This window comes from Gymnodraco acuticeps, unplaced genomic scaffold, assembly GCF_902827175.1.
Source record: "Gymnodraco acuticeps unplaced genomic scaffold, fGymAcu1.1, whole genome shotgun sequence".
Classification (NCBI taxonomy): Eukaryota; Metazoa; Chordata; class Actinopteri; order Perciformes; family Bathydraconidae; genus Gymnodraco; species Gymnodraco acuticeps.
The window spans coordinates 514,547-538,960 of record NW_022990595.1 but is presented as its reverse complement, the minus strand read 5'-3'; the positions used below and the strand labels follow the sequence as shown (position 1 = coordinate 538,960).

The window sequence follows — 24,414 nt, the reverse complement described above, 5'->3', positions numbered from 1 at the left end:
GGATCCAGAAGGTTGTTCTGATTGAGATAACAGGAGAGTTGTTTAAAGACAGCGCGATCAAATGATTTAACAGTGATATCTGCAGTACTCATCCACTAAAAAACATCAGTTTATCCTAGTTAATTATACGACATTAATTGGTTTAAATTGTGTACAATGCTTTTGTGTTTTTCCCATAGGGTTTTCTCTTTCGATTCTGAGAGACACATTTCTTTTTTCAGAGGTTTTGATAGGCTAAAATCACGCCGCAATGCACGTCGGGATATGGTGTTTATGTGATATGAAATCGAATGGATTTTTTTTTAATCCATTCTGAAGTACAAGAATGATAACCAAACCCATAATGATCCTCAATCAGTGTTGTATAGTTTTACTCCTTTGATAGAGTAGTAGTTTGTGTAGTAAAATGTTACATAGGCCTATTCCCACCCCTGGCAGTTTGGTATCCAGTCCAGTGGTTCACAACCTTCTGGCCTAAATCTGATGTGTTGACACAAGATAAAATAAAAAATAGTGCCTTATTTATCCAGAAGAATATTCTAGAGACTACCCCAAAAATGACAATATGAATGACTAACATGAACAGTTATAGGAAGAAACACTAATGAATAGCAATGTAAAATAAATTAATAAAAACAAGAGCTGCCTGAAGTGTTTAAAAGAAACTACTCACATAATTTCAAAATGTAATAACAATAAAAGTAATCTAATCTAAACATAAGTAAACCTGAATAGAAAAATAAATGTGTGCAGTAATATTGCCACTGGTAATAGAATGTAAGTTTGCACGTGATGTTGAAAAAGTATTATTGCACATTATGTGGATGTTATTGTTGTGTATTTTTCAAAGGTTTAGAAGTTGGACATTTAAATAGACACTGGTCTTAGTATACTGATGAAAGCTTTAGCGCAAGTTCAATAAGGAAGACCTAACAATGAGTCACCTACATGTCACTCTATTGCTCCCTCCCCCTCATTAAATGCGAGGGCGTCACCCCTCAGCAGCCAATTGCTGCACATGCTAAATTCCTTAAATGCCTGCTCTTCCTCCCTGTCAGTTGTCATTTCAGGTGACCACACGCAACCCGCCTCCACCCCTCTCGCCTCCCGTCTCCTCCAGGACAAAGCTAAACCTTCCTCCTTCAGACCGATCCCACCTACTTATCACCACCACCAGTGTCTAGACCCCGGGGATTTCATCGGAGCGGTTCTTTCCCTCCTGAATGATTATCCTGCAAACCGGGGCCTAATCGCCAAACACCATTACATTCTCCTGTTGTATTATCATGGCAATCATTTCATTCATATGACGTGTAACAATAAATATGTATTCCATACATCACGTCTCTCCGGTTTGAACTACAGGTGTTCTGATATGACTCCAGTGTGGCGTACAAAAGGAGGAGAGGTTTTCATAATACTAAAATGTTTCCTCAGCATCCTCAACCAAACACTCCAGCTCTACTCCCAAATGAAAAATTATTTGTGTGTTTTGAAAAGCTATATTTCTGAAATATTGGGTTCACCTCAAACAGTTTTTTAAGGGAAATTAATGGGAGTAGTTTCGAGGGGAAAAGTCTCTTTGGGGTAATTGTTAACGTCTAAACATCATACATTCTTCAATTATTGGTTGGTCAGTCAGAGTGTTATTCAAATGTCCAGAACACTACCTGCCATTATAACCCAATGATACAGTACAGTTTATCTGTCCCATCTGTCCGCTAGGAATAGATCCACTGGGTGGCGCACCACCAGCATTTAACATCCAGGAAGTAGGGATTATAAAGTGAGCCTGTGGGTACGTCCAATGCCCTACCTGATGGTTGTCGAAATGTAACGCCACACGTGCGCACATTATCAAGCTCCCAGGAGGTTAGCAAGGCCGAGAACTGACGCCAGCACATCAAACACAGGCCCAGTTCAAAGCAGGCTGCAATTTCAGAGCAGTAAAAGCAAGCGAACAAAAGCAGAGAATAGAGCCACAGGTGGGCACTTTTCTGTTTCCCCTGTCACAGCCAGCGAAAACCTTTTTACTTACTATTGATGATAGTTTATTGTTTGTCTAGCACAATAGGTTTATGTCCTGCTGCAGGCTCCTGGACTTGAATTTAAGTTTACAGTTTATTCCTCTTTTAACCAGCTTTTACTTTACTTTTATGCTTGTTTTCTCCCACCACCACCACCATCCCACCCATGTAACAGTGCCAGGGATGCCCGGGATGTAGCGGTGCCCGCAAGGAGGGAGAGCTGAGACTGTAAGGGGAGGGGAGGTAGGGAGAGGAGGGGTGAGTGGGTCCCCATGGTAACTCTGTGTTTTTGTTAGCGCTCGTGAGTCAGACAAGCAGTGACTCACAGTCAGGAGGAAACACACACAGTCACATTCATACTCACGCTCCCACTCACTCGAAGAGAAGCCAAATAAGGACAGCTACACCAACATGCACACAGAGAGAGAGGGAGAACGAGAGGGCAGAAAAAACAAGGGAAACAAGTTCGATGATTTGTGCTTACCCCAAAAATCATAAAACACAGAAACAAAATGAAGTAAGAAATATGAAAGGAACAAAGACAGAAGGCTAGGTTGGGAGCTTGAATACGCCAAAATGGAGGGAAGCCGAAGTAACAGTGGGCACGAGTGCAGGCACATACCCTCTCCCAAGAGCACCCTTCACATGGGTGGGGGTAGCGGAAACACACACACAGACACACCCAGTTTGTGCACACCTTGGCTTAACTTGCTAAACCACCCATTTAGTGCCTGACGCCTACAGTTTTGGAAAAGCCACCGGGTTTTCACAACAAATTTTGTTTAATTTTGCAAATCTTTTTTCTTTGACAAACTTGGAAAAAACTTGTTCAAGAGTGAAGAGTTGTTTTGTGTTTTTACTTTTACTCTTTTAATGACTTGTCTTACTCCTTTTTGTTTCAGTGAAGGAGTAGTTTAGGCGGTGGCGATGACTAACTTTGTTTACACTGAGGAGTCTGCAGATTTATGTGTGTAGCTTGTGATTTACACACAGTGACAGACCACTGCTCATCCCACACTGAATGTGTGTTTTGGCTACTGTGGACCCTAGTGGCAGAAATAGACCTCTGTGCAGACCCCTAACTCTCCCTACTGAGATGTATCTGTGTGTTTTTACAGTATCATAAAAGTTGATATACTGCTCGTTCTCATCACTTCATAAAGCTGACTACTAACTTCCACTCTGGCTTTATGACTCTCTCTCTCTCTTTCCATCTTTTACTTGTCCTCTTCATTCAGTTAACAGCATGTTTAATTGCTATGGCTTTGGCACTACTATACAGTACTATAATTTGCCAGCACTGCATAAATTAAGGCTTAAAATGTACATAATCAACAATATCTATAACCAAACAAACTCCCTGAAAATCTACAACAAATCAAATAACCATGTGTCATTTTCTTTGAGTCTTTGTTAACCCTACTTTCAATCACTCTCCTCAACTCTCAAATGTTCAAAAGTTCAGCTCATAATCAGCCAATCAGAGCTCAGCGTTGATAATCCTTCTTGTCAGGTTCACCTCTGTAAAGCAAACACGCTAGAGGTATCACCTGTCCACCAACGGCTTTCGGGTTGTTCAACTTATTTTTGTTTTACAACACACGTTCGAGAAAGCCAAAGTACACAAAGCTACATTTTAAAAAAGAGAGGCCTTTCTTGATAAAAATCAGTTTAAAGACAGGTCCTCCCTCGTCTGGTTTCAGCACTCACACAGCAGGTGAGCAGCAGGTGGAGAAAGCATGGAGGTTGGAGGTTTTATGGAGTGGAGAAGGAGGAGGGGTCAAAGGTCACTTCTAAGTGGGCAGGCCAGCTGGGAAAAAGCGTTGGAGACTGATGTTAAAGCCGGGAAGCTAACAAGGGAGGGCGGAATGTGGTGCCGAGCTGTAAAGGCTACAGGAATTGGGGAGAGTGTGTGTGCCTGTTAACACACAAGTGATTAATGGGATGGAGGAAGTCCACCGGCTGTGTGTCACTCCAAATTATGTCAGCGGTTGAACGGAGGAACAGAAACTCCATATGGCCACAGATAGGCTTCCTCTCTCGTTGACCACCATAAACAAACATTGAGAAAATGACTGTCTTATGTATACAGTTCACTATTTTTAATTAGTTCCTCAAATGGAAAAATACAAACATATCCATATGCCAGTTTCACAACTACATTTCATTCTCAAATGTTTCTCGATGGTTCGCTTCCTTTTCCTCTTCCTCTTTTTACAGCCATAGCACCATCAACAACATTCATTCAATTCACAATTACTACCGCATTGCTGTTTCAATCTGAATCCACCTAATGAGTAGAGAGGGGTAAGAAGCCAATGTGATGATATTTTGGCATTGATTTTTAGTGTTTGTTTAATGATTATGCTCATGGATAGGTTTCCTGTTTACAATCTCGCCCTTGTCTTTTATGTTTTTATATGGAATTTGTTTTATGAACGCAGCATGTCTGATAGCTTGGCCATGGTATTGCTTTTTGCAGCTTTTTCAGGAACCTCTCATCCAAAGAACTTCACACTCAATACTGCACTTCCTTGGGTCCTCAGCAATCACCCTACTAGTGTGAAAGTTGTGGGGAAAAAACGGTGTCAAGAGACTGCTTGCATTGTAGTTAGTTGTGGGTGAATCTTAGGTCTTCACATGTGTTTTTAATCTCTCAACTCTCCTTGATTTTCTCTCTCAGTTGTTAGTATACTATGAGCTGACTCCAAAAACCACCTCTGTTTTTCTGGTAACAGAAGAACTCATGTGTTTCACCTGGTTTGACCTCCAGCCAAGTCCACATCAGCTGGCCAGCTGGTTGGTCCAGCGACTGGTTGGAAATGCAAAGCAGCCTTGAGGAATTGGAAGAAGACGCCGCTATCAGTAGAGCGATACAGAGAGGAGGTGGAAGCGGAAAGGGGTGTTAAAGTAAGTAGGAGGGAAAAAAAAGAAAGGTCACGTCACATAAAGGAGTTAAGGGTCATGTAATATAATGAACCGATGTTGAGTACAAAAGGTGAACAAGTGAGAGGGGGAGCGAGGACAGAATGTAAAGCGAGTGAGTTAAGGTGGTCTTGGCTGGATATTTTTAGCATGTTGAGTGGGAGAGGGCGGTATGTTCTCAAGGGGTTTTTCCAGAGGAGTATATTTAGAGCTGGGATGTGTAAAAAAGACAGAGCGAAAACAGGAGGGATGTGCACTAATGTCAACCTGATGTAAGACTCTGCAATAGGACCACACACATTCTTTATATTTCTCCGTGGTACTGCCCTTGTTGCTATATTAGCCTCTGACTTCACCTGGTGACTCACTCGATGATATATAAAGTACACATACAGTATGCATATAATCTGATGCCCTTGTACCTATAACTATGAATCCACTGACGTTTTTTCACACATCCACGCAAACTCCAAAACATACAGTACACACATTCTTGACCCAGTTTTGAAACAGGGTAGCAGCTTCTCGGCAGTGAACGCCCCGCAGACAGGTCGAACTTTTAAAACGCTTTAACGACAGCTTTTCAGCACATCAACTGACACCAGGCATCCAGACACCGCAAATCAGACAGAGATTTTTCCAGCTAATGTAGCATAAAAGTTGAAGAAAGAGAGGCAGAGAGAGAGTGAGGGACACAGCTGAAAAAGCAATGCTAATAATAATGAGAGAAATGAGAGCGAACAGAGAGAAGGAGAGAGCAGTGTGGTCTACATTTAGCTTGCTAAGGATAATAGCATGCGAGCTGGCTCCGGCAGACAGAGGAGAGAAAGAGTGGAGAGCGAGTGCAGAGCCGCAGTGACGCCATTGTGGTTCCGCAGCACTTCCTGTCTACCGCCACAGTGTTTGTGTGTCCTGTCTCCACGGCAACTGCCAACACCAGAGAGGTAGGAGAGAGAGAGTAAAGGAAAGAAAAAATAAGGACAGTCAAAGTCAAGTGGATCATTTTAAAGCCTCAAAGCTGCCTGGTTTGAGTTTATGCTGGTCTTCTTTTGGGCTGAATGACCGAGTTATTGACTGGTTTCCAGTGACTTGGTCCAGCTTGGATGAGGTGTGTAAAAAGGGTGACCTAAAATGTCCCGGGAGTTGGTCATGGGTGGATAGGGAAAAAAAGAGCACCGGGAATTTGGGAGAAGGTAAAGAGGGATGAGATTTGAGAAGTTGATTCAGAAAAGTTGCCCTGTCTTTTCCAGCATGGTGCATAATACTGCTTGCAGGGTGGATAGCACTATCTAGCACCAGTTTAGCACATGATAGAGATAATTTTCAAATTCAGTAAATGCCACACAAGTGAAATTACTTGTTATGCAGAATGGATCTTTTCACATTATTATAATATTATTATTTTACAAGAGCATTTTAGGATTGTAATTTGTCGATGAGGACCACATTTAGATAGTAAAAATATTGTGTAGATTAGTACTGTACTGCATTAAACCATATCAGCATGTCAGGTTTTTGTACAATTAACCATGAGTGTTTAAATACATTTTAAAGTATAAAATAGCAATACAAAAATAATAAAGTACCAAAATGTCCAAAAGGTACAATACTTAAAGGTGTCATTTTTGGAGAAACCAGCTTGAGTGCCCTAGAATTTGAAAATACACAACCGGAAAAAATCTGCCACTTCCTTACAGAGCCGCTCCTCCAACACACACAAACGCGCACATGACCAATGAGGGCACAAGATAAATTTGTGCACAGATGGAAGGCTGACAGGCAGGTAGGCCATCCAGTTATTTTAGGAGGGCCGGCTAAAATGATTGGTCGTGCTTTTTACAGCGCCACGGCTTCCACAGATTTTTGTATGTATTTATTGTCAAAGCATTTAATATATTCATTGCTATCGGGATGTTAAGAGCATTCCATGGAATATAACAAAAAGTGTTTCTGAAATAAATTACATACCCCACCTTTAAGTAAATGTACCTCCACCAATGCCATCACCCTTATACATGGTATTACCATTCAGCTGACTTGCTTTAAAAAGTTGCAAAATGTAAAAAGAGACAACGAAGGACTCCATGCTGACAAGTTTTGCCTCTCCGTGCAGAAACTGCTGCTGTCAATACGAAAGCCTTTCCAGCCAACGTGTCTGGCTAAATAAGTTTAACGTTCAAACCTCACAGATCAGCTGGCACCGACAGTAGCTATTTCTCTCGCTCTCCTACATTTTCTTTTTCTCTCCAAAACCATTTTCCACTGCTTGTTGCATAATTGGATCTGACTCACCATGACGACCGAATGGAAGTCGATGGAGTTTTTTTCTTCTGTTTTTGACTCCCAAACCCAGTGGCCCAGTCGCTTACTGTCGTCTGACTCACTGTCTAAGACGATCAAGTCAAACATCCCGTGTGACCCCATGACGTACACACATCTAGGCATGCAAACAGTACACACACACGCACGCACACGCGCACACACACACCCCCCCCACACACACACACACACACATACAGTACAAGCCGTTTGACACAAACTTTTTTTTACAAAAGCTTTGGGTCAAATAATTAAGAATATAATTATAAGATGACAAAAACAGATTTAATATACAAAAAATTGTGGAAAAAACTTACTCTCTTGGACGTCCAACCCAAAAACAGAGAGTGAAAAATATACATATACAGCTTGCTGAAAAAAAGTTGTTATGGTCACCTGTCTGCTATACAGCCACCATTAGACTCCCCCAAAGCATTTGTGGCGAGAGGCTTATTAAGCCCCTCCCCATAGGCCAACCAACTGTTGATCAAATTAATTAACTTAATTGTAATAAGCTACACATTTACACCCAGTTATCTTAAAATAATGAATCATCAGATTCTACTCATTTCTGATTATTAAACCCCCAAACAATGACATGTTTTGTTATAAGGAAATAGTGTTACCCATGCTTCCTGGTTAACATGGTACTTTTGAAATGAGCACACCTGCAGCTATTTAAAGCGGCACTATTTTTGATGATCTGTTTGAGACCCAGGAACACAATGACCAAATGGATGTATGGTTGTTTGAATGACTGTCAGTGCTGTAATGCAAATAGTGACGACGTCTTCGTTACACATACACTATCAAAAATAACTGTGAGATTAAACATTGAAAGTCATGATTTGAAACAGTTTTTACAGTCAAAAACATAAAGGTCTGTACGTCAACCTTTAACGTAAAACAGGATATACAGTACAATGTAACAATATTCTCAATGAACCATTAACTAAAGACGACACATTCACCCACTGGAGCTCTAGATCTGCAGCTAACAGTGACCTTCGAGGCCAAAGTTGTAATGAATGACTTCTTTATTATACACACATGCTTACACAAACTGCACACACACTCACACATTGCCATAGGTACACCTGCACGTTATCTTTTGAAAATGGACACAACAGTTGAAAGGCATACGCAGCTGGAGCATTTACAACCATGCTAACATATCACTACACTTTCCATAGTGTAGATATGTCTATAGTAGATAATATATATAGGCTAGTATATAATGTTTAACAGAACCATAAAGAGTATGCCCTCAGGGTAAGAAGAAGCATAGCAGTCTCTTGCAGCATCAGTTTTTACTGCCAGCAGGAATGATTGCAGAACATGCGAACCAGAGTTGCTCTCAGTTAACTGGCATTGGTAGAAAAGAAGCCAGAAATGGCTGCCTATCTACAGCTTCATACCACGTTTATTTGGATCAGATTTAATCCAGGCTGAAAGAGGTGGTATTGGTCAGAAATGAAAGTTGTTGAGTAGCTTTTGAGAGAATCTTTGCTACAGATGTGTGTCATCTTACTCATTACAGTACTGGTGTTGCGTGCGGGTCCGCTAATTGTCATCTTTGTGAGGCAAAATGAAAGGGAAGTGTGCATGGCACGCACTGAGGTTTAGACCACAGACCGGGGATGGAAACGTTTTTGGGGCTGTTTTTAATTTGTTTTTACCAGAGACGAGTTTATCACATACTACAGTGTCTTCAGACTCATTGTATTTTCATACAATGAGTCTTACAATGGCCTAATTTGAACACATAATCAGCGTTCATGCATTGATACAAATTTTCTACACAAAAGAAAAAACACATGATGCAGATTGGGAAAGTTTTCAGCCACACCACAAGTAATCTTTGCTAACCAACAATCAAAAAGGTAAGGTATTCATTAGACTTCGTTCAAATCCGGCTGCTATGCAAAGTTGTAAATCCCCGCCGAAGAAAACATAGAAACTGAGGTCCATAAACAAAACATTATCCCATCTGAGGATAAACGATGTGCCGCGGTGATGTGTCTTACTGGCATAGTCATTTCACTAAGCTGTGTATGTGTTGCTAAGAGACACATGAGTGTGTATGTGATTGTGGAATGTGTGACGTCCGCTCCCTCGCAGGGGCGTGGTTGTCTGTGCCGCTCACACACACACTCACAGACATGGCCACACACACACACACCCAAAGTCTTCGGGGAAAGAAGGGGAAGTCATAAAGCCTCTAATAGCCCCTCTCTGAAGCTCATGTTACTGTCTCTCTGTGGGGAAGGGTATAGTGTGTAGATGGAAGGGGGTCCTATTATTGACAGGTGCAGATCAAGCTTGATTTGAACACAAACATCTCACACACACGCAAAACTACAACAGCCTAACCCAGGTTTGAATCTGCAAAGACCTTGATGTTCATAAGTTTCAGATGTTTTCTAAGTGAAAACACAACTAGTAATCGTTGATTTAAAACAGTGGTGATGTATATAGGATTATTTATATTCGCTATCAGTAAAACACATGGAAGAAGAATTGCCCTGGCTGTGACACCACAAAGAGTCTCACGCAAACTCAAATTTAATTCAATTACATTGTATCTGTTGAATCATACCCAAAGATTTCTCTCACTCATTTTCATATTTGAAAAGCATCAGGCTTAAGTTATCTGGAACATTTGTGTATCTCTTTTTGCTTTGATAACTGAAACCCTGCACTTTTGCCCCAGTTTAAGTCCCTCTGGGTAAAAGCAGCTTAAAGTTTCACCAAAACAAGAGACAAAGTCACTTCTCACCAACTTTATCAAAAACATTCAGAATTGATAAGGTAACGATTGTATCACTATTTCAGCATGGTTGCGTATCTGTCAAAAAATCCTCAGCTTCAAAAGTCACAGTTTGGGTTTGACCTTATAAAAATCTTTGCCATCTTTCAATAGACTTCATAATGCTCAACTCAACAAAAACATGTATGACTTTTACCTTGGTTTTATATCCTGTGGGCCTTTTTTACGATAATTTTGTCTATGTAATTCTTTGAAAAGTTATTTGTACTATTAAAGGTGTTATATCATATCCTATTTTAACAAATACAAATATCCACATGATGCAAACACAAGTGTACACTATCGGATAAAAGCAAAAGGGGAGGTTGGTAAGGCTCTAAAGGGCCTAGACCCCAAAAACTCAGCAGGCCCGGACGATCTCCCCCCTTATTTCTTACGGCTAGCTGCAGATATTATAGCCAAACCACTTTGTCATGTTTTTAATCTTTCTATAACAAGCAATGTCATTCCAGATGTTTGGAAAACTGCAAATGTTCTCCCCTTATTGAAAGGTGGTGATCCCATGGTGATGAATAATTACAGACCAATTTCCAAGCTCTCTATTTTAGCTAAAGTACTTGAAAGGCTAGTGAATTATCAAATCAAAGAATATTTAAGCTTGAACAACATTCTCTCTCCTCACCAGTCAGGCTTTAGGAAGCAGCACAGTACAGTAACGGCTGCTTTGAAAGTAGTGAATGACATTGTTGAAGGCTTGGACGCAAAGAGCTACTGTGCTGCCCTTTTTATAGACTTATCCAAGGCATTTGATACTGTGGACCATGGCATTCTATGCCAGAAGTTATCCCATATAGGCCTGTCTGACCAAGCTGTTGGTTGGTTTGCAAACTATCTTTCAAATCGCAAGCAATGTGTCAAATTCAGTGGTCTCTCCTCAAGCTTTCTTAATGTGCCCAGAGGCTTTCCTCAAGGTTCGATCTTGGGACCGACCCTTTTTACTATTTATATAAATGATGTGGGTCAAAGTATTGATGCCTCTGTACATCTATATGCAGATGATACTGTTGTGTACTGTTGTGCTAGCACTGTTGCCCTTGCATTTGAACGTCTGCAGTCTGCTTTTGACACTTTTCAGTCACATCTGTTCCACCTTAGGTTGGTGTTAAATTCAGATAAGACAAAAGTCATGTTGTTTTCCAATAAGAAAAAGTTACTGTTCTTCCCTGCATCATGTCTGCACAGCATAACCCCATTGAAGCTGTTAACACCTACAGATACTTAGGCATCACTATAGATGAAAATCTCTGCTTCAAACCACATATTGACAATCTCTTAAGGAAATTTTAAGAAATAAGGCCTGCTTCTCCACAAGTGCGAGGAAACGGCTTGTAGCTGCCACATTTTTGCCGCTCTTGGACTACGGGGATGTTGTGTACATGAACGCCTCAGCTCACTCCCTTCATCTGCTGGACGCTGTTTACCATGGGGCTCTGAGGTTCATAACCAACTGTAAACCCCTCACACACCACTGCACGCTGTACGCTTTAGTCAACTGGACATCATTATCAATGCGCAGATCACTGCACTGGTACAAACTCATCTATACTGCTATGCTTGGACTGCTGCCCCTCTACATATCACACAAACAGTACAGCTATAGACTACGATCTCAAAATCACATCACTCTGTCCGTCCCCTCAGTACGCACGGTGCTTAGGAAAAAAGCCATATCATACTCTGCCCCCTCGACCTGGAACACACTTCAGCAGGAACTTAAGCTGACCAGTTTGATACCATCACGGATTTTAAACTCATTTTAAAAAAGCTGGAGAAATCATCTGTGGGTGTTTGCACCTGCTATATCTGACTGTATATGGATTTCAATGACTACTTTTTTTACCATGTTGTATTTTAGTGTTGCCTCTGTGTTTAGTGTCCTGTCTGTCTGTAACTTTGTGTGGTAGTGTTACCACTGAACAGGTCTCTCTTGAAAATGAGACCTTGTGTCTCAATGAGATCTACACCTGTATAAATAAAGGCTAAAAAACATTTTTTTAAAACAAACCTCTGAAAACCAGTTTAATAAAGAGAGCATAATCCGACATCTTACTACAAATACTATAAGAATTATTTTTTTATTAACATTGCCTGTAGGATAATAATAATAATAACGTTCCCTTTGATATTGTCGGACAAAGACAGAAATCTTCACTTTCTTTGGCTTTTTGGGAACTTTCACATCACTTGACAACGTGTTACAAGTGTTTGTCCACTAAACACTGCACATTTAGACCGTCTTCCTGCAAACAGCCTTTGCTCATTTATTAGCAGCTGCACGGCCAATTATCTCCCTGCCCCCTTTCCTGTGTTCTAGCAGCAGCCTCAGCCATGCACAGGGGAGGAGAAGGGAGGAGAGGGAAGGAGAGGAGAGGCAGAGAGGAGACAAGAAAGGGGAGGGCTCCTCTTCTCTGACATCGTCATAAAGGAATCCCCTGCTCTGAGGCGGGCCCGCCCACTCTCTTACTCTCACCCTGTCTGGCTCCCAGATACACTCGCGTTCACACACACTCCTGTCTGCACAGTCGAAGGAGAAACAGACCCACGGGACGAGACGAGGAGTGGGGGGACACAGACAAACACTGAGAAAGATAGAGCGTGGGGGGGGGCGACAACTGTGAAGTTCGACTTCAGAGTGTGACCCTGGAGAGCATAAGGACAGTGACATTGAGACAGAGGAGACGAGTACAAACTGTACTCTCAGGTAGGTGCAGCATCGTGTCTCCTTCCTCTCACAAGTTGACTGTTGCCTTTTATGACTTTATGACTTGGCAAATCTGTACGCTTTTCTTTGACTTTGTGTGTGTGTGTGTGTGTGTGTGTGTGTGTGTGTGTGTGTGTGTGTGTGTGTGTGTGTGTGTGTGTGTGTGTGTGTGTGTGTGTGTGTGTGTGTGTGTGTGTGTGTGTGTGTGTGTGTGTGTGTGTGTCTTGAATCACTGGTCTTCCACAGAGGGGCACTTCACACTCACTTCACAGCAACTCCTGCAACCTGTTGATCGGGACAGATATTCACACGGAGCGACAGTAAAGTGGGCCTGCTGTTCAAATGGAATATTGCCCTGATCTTAGGTCTGCAACTGTGGACCGGCTCTATTACAAAGGTCAGCCCTAAATAGTTCCTTTGAATGGGATGGCTTAATTTTTGTCTGCCTGTCTTTCTGTCTGCCACTCTGTCTGTTTGCTTTAGCGATGATAACTCCAACCGTCTGAATTAATAATTGCATAATGAGTTTGCCTCTACCTGTTTGTCTGCCTTCCTTTCCAACTGTCTGCTCACATTATGTATCTTATCCGTACGCCACATTATCCGTCTGTCTGCATGTCAGTCTGTGCGTCTCTCTGCGGGGTGTTGCTGGCAGAAGAGAGTGGGAACAGAGGTCATAAAAAGTTCTCGAAAAGGAGCAGAGAGACGTAATGGTAGTGGTGAAGCAATGCCAGAGCCGCTGGAACATTCCTCTCATTGTTCAGAGGCCCTGTAAGTCTGCGAGCTCCCAAACCTCCATGAAAGGAAGGGAATCCAGCGGCTACTGTAGCTAATCCAGTTTCAGCTAGGACCGGCTGTCTCCGTCTTCCTGTCCACTGTCCTGTCTGGTTCCCCTCTGGAAGTGATGAACAGGCAGTGGAAGGTGAAATGAAGCATTGACATGATGACGCACATAGAAAAGTCAAGATAAGAATAACTTGATTTAGTCCAACACATGGATCTGTTGCTTTACTCTGTATGCAACTGAGTATGACTTAAGATAACCTCTGCGGCCAAAAAAGGATTGTTGGAAGTTTATCTGCCATTTTACTGAGGGAAATCAATAGATTGGAAAGCCTAGCAGGAAAGGCTTAATGGATGATTGATTGGAGGAAAGAAGGAGTAGAAGGAGGAGAGAAGGTGGGGATCAAGGTTTTGAGGAAAGCCTTGGTTTTGGTGGGGTGGGTGGGCGGGTGTGCCCGGCAGCAATCCTCAGAAATTGGCCCGGGCTCAGGAAACCGTGGCGTAGTGGAATAAAAGTGTGTGTGTAGTTACTGCATCCATTTGTGCATGTGTGGTTCAGTGGCAGCAGGGCGGCTATACTCTAAATACAGGGCTGGTGGTGGTGAGGGTGTTTGGCTACGAATCAGGCCGAGGATAGGGTTACACGCATTGGGCTGCAGCGAGCGGACCACGAGCTTGGGCTGGGCTCTTCATTGCTGAGGCTAAAGCTTTACTTTTTTTTGGTGTTAAATTTGGAGCTGGAAGTACGTTTTAAATTCTCAGACTAATGTCCCACATGTGGTGCGTTCCATTGATTCCAGGCCAGCCAATGAGCGTTCCCCTTTGGTTCAAGAAAAATGCAGCAGAGAGGTCCCATAGTTAGTAGAGCGCGAGTCCTTGTTTGAATGTCACTGAATGTCACGGCCTCAGCAATAATTACTCCCTCACACGCAACATGACACACATACAATCTTTCTCACATGCGCACACATACCCAGACAAACAGTCTGTCTGGTAGTTAGAGAGCCAGGGTGTGGTACTGTGAGGTGTGTGAGTTCAAAGAGCTATGTTTGAGTCATTGGGAATGCGTTCTGTAATGCAGTCTTTTTTTTACAGTTTTGCAGTTCTATTGGTCGGGGTTAGGAAACTGAATTAGCAGTAAGTTGCAGGAAGTGCTGTTACAGTTTCTGCTGTGTCAGGCATCGTTCCTCTTCATCCTCATCTCTTCACTATTTTGAATAGTGTTGTCTTCCTCTGCATTCATCAGGGCGAGTGTGTTTTATAGGTGTAATTGATATAACAGCAATGATGAAAAGCAAACATGGCTAATTTACCCTTTGAGCAAGGAATTCAGACTTTATTATAACCCTTGTGCTGAAGTGTTGACATAATGTCATGAACCATTAGATCGATTTCTCATGAGGTTGAGGTTGGAAACAAATCACACTCTGTAAAATTCTCTGATGCTACGGAAATATACAAACTATAAATATGCTTCAGTTTGATACATAATAATTAATGAAGTGCACAATGGCAGTGAACAGCCAGCCCACAAGTCGCCCTGCTCACTGTTTGCTCTGTGAAGCGCTTCACAGCCTGGAGGTGTGAATGATGTCAGATTGGTATGTATTTGTACTATTCCTGGTTGTGGCACAGAGTAAGAAGCCCGGTGAAAGCACATGCCATGTTTGCCTGGCGGCCCACTGTGATAACTGTGTTTGTTTGTTGATATTGAGACCATTATGTGCGGAGAGGCAGATTGTGCCTGGCCTTTGATGTGTGTGTGTGTGTGTGTGTGTGTGTGTGTGTGTGTGTGGTGTGTGTGTGTGTGTGTGTGTGTGTGTGTGTGTGTGTGTGTGTGTGTGTGTGTGTGTGTGTGTGTGTGTGTGTGTGTGTGTGTGTGTGTGTGTGCAAGGGCATAGGGAGAGAGAAGATAATGTTGAAACAACAAGGGGTTGAGATCCAGCTGTCTCAATAGAGGCTTTTCCACTTAACTGTGTGCCCTTGTGTAAACGGCAATGTCAATTCTGCGCTCTGTCTGAAGGGGAGAGACGGTTTGGAGAAAACAGCCCGTGGCCACGTCTACACGGCCTCCATAGGTCGTGTGCGCGAATATAAACTTAGTAGAACACACACTTAGCGTTAAGTGTACACCCTGAAACCTTCAAAGCACCCGCACACAAGGCTGTATGCCATGAAGACACTCTCTAAAAACATGTTCACTCAATCATTGCACATCTGCTGCCAGTCATCATCCAGTGACACTCATTTTCCTATACTGTGCCTCCATCGGGATGCAACACGTTAGCACAAACTATGAGCTGCCAATAAGTCGCAGCCAGCATGTTAGCACTTTGTGATTGTTCCTAACCGTAATACACACCAAATTTGAGAAAAGTGTTAACAACAGGTTGCCACCGTAGCACTCTAAAAGAAAGACAGGCCAAATGCTAAAGTGAGACATGTTAGGATCCTCACAGCCAGCGCTTTGAGGTGAAGTGTTGGACAGCGTGCGTCAACCAGAGCGCCGTCATTACAGGGAAGGGAAGGAATGAGCTCATACACATTAACGGCTGCGGGTTCGACGGGGGGACCGCGAAGGGGAAGAGAGAAACCGATGGAAAAGATGAAAAGGCAGAGAAAATAGCACACGAGACGAGACACTGCCAGATGAAAGGGTGGCGGGATAGAGGGTTTTAGGTTGATGGAGGAGTGGAGTTAAAAAGGAGTTAGCGTACTGTCTTTGATGGGTGCTGGGACCCTAAACGACCTGCTTCTCTGAGATGGAACGTTTTATTATGAACATGTGGAGACTGACCATGGATATAATGCATGATGTCGCATAAGAGAAAACTAAAATTAAGATTACAGTTAGAAAAAAAAGGCAAGATGGGTTAAGATTCACTTTTAAGTAGATATTTAAATACCTAAATACCTTTGATACCTGGTTCTAAAGTAAGTTAGTGTCTCAGAAATGTTTTTTCCACAGTATTCAGTTTGAGAAAGACAATCACAAAGTTTAAATAGAGCTGATAGTGAGAGAAACCTCAAATCCTGTGTTTTCTGAGGTGTAGTAATTGGCCTTATTGGTTGATTTGACCCCATTGAAAGGAACATTGGCCTCTCAGACAGTGAAACAGCATTAGCAATCATTTGCAAGTTCACTGCGCCCCTAGCACAGCCCTGCAGCAGCCCCACAGTGACAACAGACATCCGGATAAAACGTATTTAGAGTCTGGAGTTCCCCAAAAGCGTCCCACTGACTCACAACTTGTACATGCTGCTGAAAATAGAGAGACCTGAATAGGATGGCAGAATAGCTTTCAAAGTGGATTGGGAGCTTGGAATGTCATTCAATTATCAGAATATATCCAGACAGGTAAAATTGAAGAGAAAGGAATCCAGAGTAATAAGAGGTGCTGCTCCAGGGGGGGGGGGGGGGGTGAGTGTATGTACTTGCAGAGGAAACACGGCACAGTGCTCTCCAGACTATTCTTTTTCCACACAAGGGGCACAGATAAAGAGCCAGAACAGAGCGGGGCAAACGTATTTAAAGGGAGTGCCACTTCACTGGCCACTTCCTTCCAAACTAATTCTCCATTCTGTCATTGAAAAGCTATTTTTATAAGAGGCCACGGGAAGTCTGGGAGTTGACAAGAACTACGCACACACACAGGGCTGAGAATGACTGTGACCTGTGAATGACAACGATGAAGCTCTACTGTTATAATTCACTCTTTCACACAGAGGAGGGAAAGAACCTCTCACGATAAGTATTAGAGGCGACGAAGATGGGGGTTGTTTTTTATTTATTTTGTGCATTCTTTAAATCCTCCTCTCACCACAAATTGTTGTTGTCTCTGATGGCCAGGGGAATTCCTGGTAGAGTGATTTTTGAGACTACAGGACTGAATCACATTGCCAGGGATTTCCAATGGCTGACATGAAAAAAGCCATCTAATTCTCACAAACACGGACGCACACTAATTTGATAACTCGCACACAGTCACGCCCGTGTTTCTAATTTGCATACACGCCCTTGTTGCTCTCTGCAAAAGCCAGATGCCAGTAGGACCTGGCTTTGCGGCAGCAGGACTTAGCCCACATGTGAGCAGTGAGTGTCTGCCATGTTCACAGTGGTTAAGTTCTGCCGCCACAGGGCTGCAGCCTGCTGGAGGAGAGTAAAGGTCAGGGAGGGGCCGGACTGCATCAAACCACCACTATTTACATTAATTTACTTGTATATAGATATAGAGTGGATCCATCTTGTTGTTTTCATGGATATCAATTCAAATACCTAATTTAATCACTACATTAAACTAACATGAATAGCATATTTCCATCATGTTTTAACTGCATTTGAGGTTGACTGTCCATCTTTAAGTCATTAAACTCTCTTCAATGATGTAATTGCACCTGGTTAAAGAATGAGAACCTATTTATTACCTCAATCCAGTGTTTTATTTAGTATCTGTTACTGAGAAAATATGGAATATATAAAATGCACTCTGCTGCCCTGTTCTTAATCTTAATTTGAGTTATAAAGATGTATAGATTAAGTAATCCAGAGTTACATTACCAATTAACTTGTCATCTGTAATGTGTGACATTTCAAAAGAAACATTTCCGAATTTGCCAAACTCCTAATAAAAGTGGTCGAAATGGATGGAAAGTATAATAAGTTTACTTTCTTTTTATTTGAGCATTTTCTGGAAATTCAGTTAAAACTGCACTGAATGTGGATGGTAAATTGACTACGTAGTGTAGCTCAGCCAGTTAGCATAAAAAAACGGGTAAATCGAAACACACTTCCTCTTTTAAAACAGTCTTACAATAAAGAGGTAAAAACATGTTCCTTCTCAATTGAACAAAAATACTATTAGACTCCCACCAAAAAAAGACCCCGATATCCTCGTCATAACAGTAAGTGTGTCGAGCATGTGTGGTGGAGTAGGTGTGTGCTCCAAATATGACTCGGTGTTGCACTGTGGTCAAGATAACTGTTGAGAAGCAGTTATCACCATCCATGAGCTTCTGGTAATAACTGGTAATCTGCTGAACAAGCTGAAATTGTGTGGCATCAGCGTGTCAGCCTCTGCTAAATGTCAGCCATCTCATTAGAGTCGAAGACAGCTCCTGTCCCCGAAGGGCAAGGAACATGTCATCTCATGTCGTCATCTGCATTGCTGCCTGCCATGCTCTTTTAAAGTGGGGGGGGGATTTGTGTTTGCATTAATTTGTTGTCTTGGCTTCCACGTGTTGATTTCTGCATGAGCATCAGTGTCTGTTTGACTGATTTTGTGTGTGTGTGTGTTTGTGTGTGTGTCACCATCTAAAACAGTTGGCAGTAAAGTGGTTTTCATTTGGAACAGTACTGTGTGAAGTCACCCTTGTCCCCCCCTCCCTCCCCCCTGCTGGGTCAGTCTCCTGTGCCTGCTGTGCTGATAATCAGTGTGTGATGTCGACTGGCTCAGTTCAGCAGGAACAGGAGACTGGTCTCTTTTCCACTCTCTCACACACACGCACACACACATACACACAGGTCATTTTATTGCCACTATGTTGAATAATGACTGTAGCAATCGTCTCAAAGTCTGGATTTTGTGGTAACTGCATGTTTTAATAAATGCATTTCTAAACTATGAAATATTGGTTCACTTTATGCTAAAACCATTTGTCTCAATGTTTTCCTCGACAGATGTGCACACTCACATTCTGTAATGAAACACGTTACTTGGATTTATGCCTGGCGTCTTATTGCATTTACAGACCATAAATGTCTTCACCTTATAAGGTACTTTGACCAACAATGTATGTAAAAAGAAAGAAATATGTTCAAATGCATTCTTGTTATAAACTGTTTCTTAATAAGGTCTGAGGAAAAATGTGTTTCACCGTTTTTGATTTCTTTTGATTTCTTTTTCAGGTTTCAAAGCTTTTTTGTGTCGGTTTTATGCCTGTTGTTGGTACCATTTTTTGTGAAATAAATAAATTAAAAAATTAAAAGTTGAACGGAGTTAAAGTTTCTTCACAAGTGCCTAACCTAGGAACTACAATTCTGTTTTTTATTCCCAATTTCAGACCAGGACATTTCACTGTAGTTCCTCCACTCAGCTCAAATCCATCAGGTTATTTGATGACTTTGTCGTCTTTATGACAACAAATCCATTTACACCATGTGTTGCTTTATTTTGGTCACAGTTCAGTTATGCAACATTAACTTTAACCTCTTGTGAATTGCGTTACCCCTTCTAAAACTTTTACCACACATTAGCTGGAAATCTTTCAGAGATGACTGAGTGGGAACAACACTAGAATATCTGCATTTCTACATAGCGACAATCTATTATTCATAGCTATGAGGGTGTCCATGTTGTGCCCATGCTAACCTCATTCCTTGAAATCTAAGTCTTGTAATGTCAGGAAATCTTAAGACCATAACTGCACAAACTGAATACCCATATTCATAATTTCCTCCAAAGAGTTGGAGCTATGAAAAGCTGTTATCTGTCATTTACGTCCTCTGACATTACTGCAATGTACCATTATGCAACTGTTTCCACTTTTTGTAACACTCTGGAGACCAGGTTGATTTTAGTTGTATTTTTTGTCCACTTCCATGCCCCAGTTGCACGATATAAACTCTGCTTTCAATCTGACTTCTCATTTTGTTAATTCAACAACCTGCCAGCAACCTAAAACACATGAAAATGACTCAGGTTCCTATAACATGTCCAAATATTCAGTCACAATTGCTCTATTTTTAAGCATTATTTAGAGATGAAAATATAATTGAACAATAGTGCGGGTAATCAGATTTCAACCAAACTTGATTTTGTGCCTCTTGATTGCAAGTTTATGGATGTCAGTAAACCACCGAAAATATTAATAATTGAGTTTCGAATAAACAAACTGTGTGAAAACCTCACATCAGTACTTGAACTGATTTTCTTAGCTGAAATTATATATCATGTATATATAAGCAACTATAACATGAAATAAAAGATTATAAGTATTATTTGTATTCATCAAGCATATAAATACCCAAACGTTAAAGGAAACCTGTCACTTACATCCTCTTTTTTCCGGTCTATGGTGATGAGGGATGATGCAATGTGGTTAAACTCAGTTATAAAGAGATTCGGCATATCTGTTTATAAAATAACATTAAAGGGGCCTTATTATGCTCATTGTCAGGTTTAACATTTGTATAGTGTGCATCTACATGTTTTGTACATGCTTTAATGTTCAAAAAGTGCTTGAATTTTCTCATACTGCCTTACAATGCATTGGGGCACAAGCCAATAGAAGCGTATGAAGTCACTATGTTAAGGATGTAAAACAAATGAAAACAATAGAGGATTTTAGCTTAGACAACGCACAAAAACCTACATAACACACTACAGGAACGGGTAAACCCCAAAAAGCATAATAAGGCAAAAAGAAAGACATAAGCTAATTGTATCAACCATGTGAAATACTCATTATCAACTCTGTATATCTATTCTGAATTGCCCTTGCCTCATGTGAAAATGTATTGTTTTAACTTTCATACCTACTCTTCTACCAAAGCAAATCTCGCCTTATCATCAATTTGAACTAATGTTTTATTTAAATGATTGGATCTATAATGGTGACATGGGAAGTGAGCAGACATCCGGATGTTTGCCCCTGATTGGGTTACTATAGCAACAGTGACACATGGCCGTCATCAGCCTCAGACAGCTGCGTCACAAGCGGTTCAACTGGCGACTTCCTGTTTCTGAGGAAAAAGTCACGTACCCTTTATCACTCGTCTTCTACTTAATTCTTCCCTTTATCAAAGCCTTCTGTACATTTATTGCTCCATTGGAGGGTTTGTCTTTGTTTGTCGGCCAGCCACCCCTCTCTCTGCAAATGTCTTCCTCCCTCCCTACACCCACGCACCTGCATTGTCTCACCTGCCGCTCACCTCTTCAGGTTGGCCAATAGGCTTCGAAGGTGGGAGTTCCTATGGCAACATAACAGGTAAACAAAGGTGGAGATAAGGAGCAGTTGTCACTCACTCACACACAATTAACGCCATATGTTTGGTTTTAGAAGGGGAAACAATTAAGTTAAAAAAGATAAAAATGCATTAAGACATTCGTTTTTTTAATGATATTCAGTTATGTATTATTAAAGATATTTGCATTAACGCTACTTGAAAAATATGCCCAATACAAGTCGAAAACTGCGGTTGTATCACAAAGAGGACTGTGGATTAGCTTTGATGTTGAATCTAAGCATTCTTTACAGGTATACCAGATTTTCCTAAAAAAAACATAGTAAAATAGCGAAAAACACGGAGAAATGTAAATAAAAAACAAGTAAGGAAACATTGAATTGTGTGTCTAGCCATTGAAAACCCCTGTATATGCCTTTAAAGAGACAATTAACTTTGGAAATATAGCTAACGTTTATTTTTAACCAAGTTTTCCTTCCTACTTTTTTATGCAGGTTTTTTTAGGGTTAACACAGCGCCCCCCCCCCCCCCCCCAACATCCTAAGCTTGCTGACATAAGTCCCTTGTTGTTTACTCTTTCACTATAATTAACTATAACAAATGTGTTCCATATTGAGTAGTACATTCAGATTCGTTACACTAGTCACTGTTATTATTTGTCATTACTGACAGCTGTCGACATCTAGTGATTTTCTCATCTATACAATGTGGAAAATAACACGTAACTTTTTAGGGCACTATTAGAGGACATATGCAAATCTTACTCAAATAAAACGGTGTAAAATACTGCATAATTTCTGTCACAACCTTTCACCAATAGGGTAGAGCAGCAAACTTCTAATTTCACTATAGTTTCTGTGAGCATAAGGTAATAAGTGAATGCTACACTTTTATCAGCACTTCTCCTCTGTTATCTGGAATATGCTGGCTGGACATTATGAGAACACTGATAAGAGGACACTGTTAAAAGGAACTTGAGTGAAAATTAACCTGAAACAATAAAAGTGAGCAGGAAAAAAAACAGGATTTTGAAAAGTGATCCCCAGTGGAAATGATGGCCTTGGATAAACACTTATAAATATGCTAATGTGAACAAATCTATCCTCTGTGTATTAGACTTCTTTTCCCTCCACTCCTCCCAGATCTACCCCACCCTGCAGCTGTGCAGGAATTCAACTCTCCCTACGTCTTTTCCTTATTCTTTCCCCTGCCCTGTCTGGCTCTTTGGTTCTCACCATTAAAAAAAAAGAGCTGCAAATCTGGCCACAGAAGACGTAATTGCCATTATGAGTGCTGTGGCCCTGCACATCACACAGTGTACTGATTGTTCCATAGAGGAGGAAGGGGCAAAGACTGTCTGCTCTGTGCAGACGCCACACAATATTATTATAGCGTGACTGCAGCTCATCCACACGGGCACGCACACACACGTCTCTATCTCACTCTTTTCAGCCCTCTCAGTATCTCTGTAATCTTTCCATTAAGCACAGAGCAAACATAAGTTTCCATAGGGCTGAGAATCCATACAACACTGCCCTTTTAGAGAAATATTTTAACTGTCAAACCCTGGGTAAATACACACACACACACACACACACACACACACACACACATGTATACACACCACACACACTCTTGCACCGCCAAGAGGAAATGATAGAAGGGCTGAATGGAAAAGCAGTTTGTACCACGACAGGAACGCCCAAAGTGTGTGGGTGAGTGTGTCACATGTGGCTGAGGTTTTGGGAAAGTTGACCTTATCCCAGTTCCAATTCCACTTCTCCATCTCGTTTCCAAATAAGAAAAGGTCACCATTCCCACAACAAAAAAAAACACTGACCATTTCAACAACTCCTCTGGGAAAAGAGAATACATTTTATTCACATTCGACACAATGACTACCCACATTTCCATTCCAAATCCTGCAAATATAACTGGGTTGTGGATTTAACTGTGGCTGTGTGTAAAGGATATGGGAGCAGTGATTAGCCAGAGGAAATATCCACTCCCACAATAGCAGCCTGATGTATTGTAATGGGAAATGGCTTTATCATTGTTACTACATTATGCGGTTGATTTCGCTGAAGAAGGCAGAAAGGGAAGTAGCTGAGAGTCCCACCTCCTGAGCGAGCTGTAGCCAGACATTCGGAAGTCGTGATGCTCTTATGAGCCCCTCGGGGAGGGGGGTTGGAAGATCTCATAAACGGCATTAAAGGAATACTTCGCCCCAAGATGATCTATTGTATATCAATGACTCATCCCAGAGCGAATGCTTGGAGAGAACAAACGTTTCTCTCACCATGAAAGAAGAATCCAAATATATTTGGAAAATGTCTGATGAAATTGGTTGAGCCTACAACTGGATCCATTAGACGTGAATTATTGTAAATGAGTTGCGTGACAGTTTTGTAAACAAATGTTTCGCTGAGGTAAAACAAGGCACTGAGTTTACTACAATTCATCAAGAATTGTCTCTGATTTTGGGTTCTCGGTTCATCGTGGAGACATGCAGGAGAAAACAAGTTTTTTTAAAGAATTCAAAGTAACATGAGTTAATGAAATAAAAATGATCACTTTTTTACCATGACCTTAATAATAAACATTGTTCAATTTATGAGTTTTCCACATCCCCATAAACTGAACAATTGAATGGTATACAATCTATGGCAGAGCTTATCAAGTGGCATAGTGCTTCTCTTTCATTTAAAATGCAACTGAGAAGCTGCAAACTTTATACTCCAAATAAAATGTTTAGCCAGAAATCAGAAGCCACATACAACTTGTTTGCTCTGTTAATGTCATGTGTAATGAAGTATCACATGATGGACCCTTGTGGCCTTCTTAAACAGACAAAGTGCACAAAGAC

At 41.4% G+C, this 24,414-nt stretch overlaps 1 long non-coding RNA gene across 1 annotated transcript; it reads left to right on the top strand.

Moving 5' to 3' along the window:
* The first annotated feature begins 12,586 nt into the window (after positions 1-12,586).
* On the top strand, positions 12,587-19,548 carry LOC117554420. The gene is made up of 3 exons (XR_004570271.1): positions 12,587-12,802; positions 13,049-13,199; positions 19,263-19,548. It is a non-coding gene; the product is annotated as an uncharacterized LOC117554420 (long non-coding RNA).
* Positions 19,549-24,414: the final 4,866 nt, after the last annotated feature.